Source organism: Petaurus breviceps, unplaced genomic scaffold, assembly GCF_028583685.1.
Source record: "Petaurus breviceps papuanus isolate PSGF00001 unplaced genomic scaffold, PetGlider_PUasm1.0 187, whole genome shotgun sequence".
NCBI classification, from domain to species: Eukaryota; Metazoa; Chordata; class Mammalia; order Diprotodontia; family Petauridae; genus Petaurus; species Petaurus breviceps.
This window is the reverse complement of record NW_027185799.1, coordinates 20355154-20359885: the sequence shown is the minus strand read 5'-3', so window position 1 is coordinate 20359885 and position 4732 is coordinate 20355154. Positions and strand designations below refer to the sequence as shown.

Below are 4732 nucleotides of genomic sequence, written 5' to 3'. Positions count from 1 at the left end.
ACATAAAAGAGGCAAGAAAACACTGTTACAATGAAGGGGAAGAGCAGGAAGGTAAAAGGAAATGGGTCAACCTTACTCACATTGCATTTGGCTTAAGGAGGGAATAATATATACACTTAATTGGGTATCTTACCCTACAGGAAAGGAGGGATAAGATAAAAAGGGATAAGATAGGGGATGATAGAAGGGAGGTCATGTTGGGAGAGAAGGTAGTTAGAAGCAATCACTTTTAAAAAGGAACAGGGTCAGATTTGGTGCCTGAGTTCAGGCTTAGGTGGCCTGGGATTGCTGTGCAGCAGCAGCAATAGCAGCAGCATCCTACCAACCTTCTCGCTTTCCATGACCCTCGGAGTGCCCTCACCTCCTGCCATCATGCCATTCTCCAATAGCCACAACAGGCTGAAGTCTTGCTTCTCTGCCAGGGGGGAATATCCCAACCTCTCCTTGCACAACAACCACATAGCTAAGGTGCTGAATCCTAAGCTCTATGAAAAATTCCGTAAGTCTACACCACCCAGCTTCACCCTGGATGGTGTCATCCAGACCAGTGTGGACAATCCAGGGCACCCATTCATCATGATTGTGGGCTGTGTGGCTGGAGATGTAGAGAGCTACTACATGCTCAAGGAATTGTTTGATCCTATCATTGAGGACCTACATAGAGGCTACAAGCCTTAACCCTGACAACCTGCAGAGCCATGTTGATATGGATACTAACTGTGTGCTGAGTTGTGTTCGAATTGGCCAGAGCATCTGAGGATTCTGCCTTCCCCCACATTGTAGCTGATGTGAGCACTGGGCCATAGAGAAGCTGTCTGTGGAATCTCTGGCCAGACTGGAAGGTGACCTGAATGGGAAGTACTATGCTTTGAAGAACATGACTGAGCAGGAACAACAGCAGCTCATCGATGACCACTTCCTCTTTGACAAGCCCTTCTCCCCACTCCTCTTGGCATCTGGCATGGCCCGAGACTGGCCTGATGGCAGGGGCATTTGGCACAATGACAGCAAGATTTTTCTGGTGTGGATCAGTGAGGAAGAGCACCTGAGGCTCATCTCCATGCAGAAGGGAGGTAACATGAAGCAGGTGTTCACAATTTCTGAACAGGGCTCACTCAGATTGGAACCCTTTTTAATCCAAGAACTTTGAGTTCATGTGGAATCCCCACCTGGGCTACATCCTAACATGCCCCTCCAATCTGGGCACAGGCCTCTGTTCAGGTGTCCACATTAAACTTCCCCATCTGGGCAAGCATGAGAAGTTTGATGAGGTTCTTAAGAGACTGAGACTGCAGAAAAGGGGGACAGAGGGTGAGGACACATGTAATGCCAAGCAAAGGCAACTTTCCAAGGTTCAAAATAGCAGCATAGGTGCTCTCCATTTTATTCAGCGACAAATTAAGAACAGAGAGAATCAAACATATAGCATAATTCAAAATACAGCATTTACCAAGTGTGATTTAATCAAGTACTACCCCACCCCTGGACATTACATTCATTTTATCAATCACAAAGTCCCTCTTCTAAATACTACTCCACCCCTAGGCTGTACATGAATTTAGTCCATCACAAAACCCCTGTTCTCAAATGGAGATTAGTTTCCAATCATAAGTAAAGTACATTCATTTGTTCAATCACAGAGCACAAAAAGGTCAAAAGTTCCCCACCCTTGGATTGCAATTGAATCTACCCCAGAGTTACAACAAGCTTAAGCACAGCATTTAATACCAAAATGAAAGTCTTTTCTGCATCTTGACACGAGGCAAGTTCTCAGCAATCTTTGTTCCTGGGGAGACAAAGCCTAGCAAGGCCAAAAGATACATTGCCAGTGTCTTCAAGAATTCACTCTCTGTGTGCAGAACAGTCTCAGTAGCTCTGAAACAACAGCAAGGTTCCAAGACCTCTGCAACAACAGCAACTCCTTCACCGGTGGACAGAATTCACTCTCTGTCTGCAGAACAGTCTCAGGAGCTCTGAACCAACAGCAAGGTTCCAAAACTTCTGCAACAACAGGACTGTCTTTCACCAGTGGACAAATCTGGCAAAACAACATCAAAACAGACAAAGTACCAGCATAACAGCCATGTCTCCTCAGTCCTTGGCAGCTCTGGGTGGCAGCTCTCAAAAGTCCTGGGAATTCAAAGTGGCCCTCAGCAATCCTCTCAGTCTCTCTCTGCCTCCAAATGTGCTGCTTCCAAAAAGTTCTTCTGCCTCTCTCTTGTGTCTCTTCAAATCTATGTCACCAGCTCCTCCCAGTTCAGCCCTCTCTTTTCACATCAACAAGTCCATCCCACAAGTGGGATTCACAAACTGTGAGTTTTAACACAATCAAACCAAAAACCAAGCCAATACAGGAGGATCTTTAAATTATATCACTATTACAGCACAGCAGCTGTGGGTGGTGTCTTTGACATTTCCAATGCTGACCTACTGGGCTTCTGAGAGGTGGAACTGGTGCAGATGGTGGTGGATGGAGTGAAGTCACTCATTGAGATGAAGAAGCGTTTGGAGAAAGGCCAGTCCATCCGTAACCTTATGCCAGCCCAGAAATGAGCAGTGGGACCCCGAGTTCTGTGCTTCCTAATTCATTGGATGAATGAATAACCGCCATCCTTCCTGCCTGTGGTGCCCTTTGGGGCTCCTGATGAAGCCTACCTAATCATGTTGTAGAGAAGTCTTCCTTCCATCCTTGGTGTTAAGAATTTTATTTTTGATGGCTTAGATGTTGCTGAATGCTGAAATAATAAACTATTGTTTTGGCCTAAAAAAAAAAAAGGGACAGGGTCAAAGTAGAAAATAGAATAAGTGTGTGTGAGGGTGGGATAGTAATGGAATATAAAGATCCCCCTGTATTGGCTTGGTTTTCAAATTGATTGTGTTAAAAAACAGAACTTGTTAATCCCACCTGTGGGATGGACTTGTCGACTTGAAAAGAGAGTCCTGAACTGGGAGGAGCTGGTGATGTAGATTTGGAGAGACACAAGAGAGAGGCAGAAGAACTTTTTGAAAGCAGCACCCTCGTGGAGGCAGAGAGAGACTGAGAGGATTGCTGAGGGCCACTTTGAATTGCCCTGGACTTTTAAGACCTGCCCCTGGAGCTGCCAAGGACTGAGGAGACATGGCTGTTTTGCTGGTACTTTGTCTGTCTATTTTGATGTTGTTTTGCTAGATTTGTCCACTGGTGAAAGACAGTCCTGTTGTTGAAGAAGTCCTGGAACCTGGCTGTTGGTTAGGAGCTCCTGAGACTGTCCTGCAGACAGAAAGTGAATACCGTCCACTGGTGAAGGACAGTGCTGTTGTTGCAGGGGTCTGGGAACCTTTCTGTTGGTTCAGAAGCCCTGAAGAAGGATTTTCTTGTTGTAGGTTTACAGAAATCCTGGGAGAGGGTTTTGCTAATGTTTTCAGGGGTCCTAGGACTGTTCTGCAGACAGAGGATGAATTAATGAAGAGACTGGCAATGTATCTTGTGGCCTTGCTAAGCTTTGTCTCCCCAGGAACAAAGATTGCTGAGAACTTGGCTAGTGTCAAGATGAAGAAAAGACCTCCATTTGGGTATTAAGTGCTGTGCTTAAACTTGTTGTAACTCTGGGGTAGATTCAATTGCATCCAAGGGTGGGGAACTTTTGACCTTTTTGTGTTCTATGATTGAACAAATGAATGTACTTTACTTATGATTGGAAACTAATCTCTATTTGAGAAGAGGGGCTTTGTGATGGACTAAATGAAAGTATAGCCTAGGGGTGGAGGAGTATTTAGAACAGGGACTTTGTAATTGATTGAATGAATGTAAGCTCCTGGGGTGGGGTAGTACTTGGAGTTTATTTAATCATACTTAGTAAATGCTGTATTTTGAATGATGTCATGTTTTGATCTTCTCTGTTCTTAATTTGTCACTGAATAAAATGGAGAGCACCTATGCTGGTATTTTGAACCTTTGGAAGTTGCCTTTCCTTGGCATTACATTACAGGGGGGAGGAATAGGATGGAGCGAAATATAGTTAGTCTTTCACAATAGAACTACTTTGAAAATGTTTTGCATAACTACATATATACAACCTATATTGAATTGTTTGTCTTTCCAGGGGGGGATGGGTGAGGACAGAAGAAGAGAAAGAATATATAAATCAAAGTTTAAAAAAAATGTTTAAAAAATTGATCTGGATTCTTTAAAATTGATGAAGATTTTTCTTTCTCTTGTGGTACAGGTGCCACATTTTGAAAAACAGGCATTCCTTTGGACAAAGTGACTCTGCACTGATATCTTTTTTATTCTCCTGGCCACCCCTTTATTCTTACAATCCAACAGGATTATAAAAACCTTCTTATATAGGTATTTCTTCTAAAAAGAAAATCACCTAGAAAACTTTCTCTTACCTTTATTAATTCCTAGGAAGGATCTTCCTGTAAATTGTATGAAAAGGAGAACCTTATATCAATATTCTCTATGGTGGAAACACCTTAGTTATACTTTGTGCTCTTGAAATATAAGCAAATGAGGCCACTGGACTGGGGTCTGGATAAATTCAGGCTTTTTTTTTTCTCTTTCTGCCACATATATATCGTGATTCTCATTTGTTGTCAAGTATAAATCCAAAAATTCTTTATTAGCATTTTAATTAAACCTTAATTCCATATACTGTGCTAATTAGACCTTACACTTAACCCCTTCTATTTCTGTTTTTAGTGCATGTCTTTGACATTCCTATTCAATTTTCTGAATTTCCAATTTCTT

At 42.8% G+C, this 4732-nt stretch overlaps 1 pseudogene; it reads left to right on the top strand.

The window, feature by feature from the left end:
- Positions 1–349: 349 nt before the first annotated feature.
- LOC138163124 (creatine kinase B-type-like) lies at positions 350–2775 on the top strand (annotated as a pseudogene).
- Positions 2776–4732: the final 1957 nt, after the last annotated feature.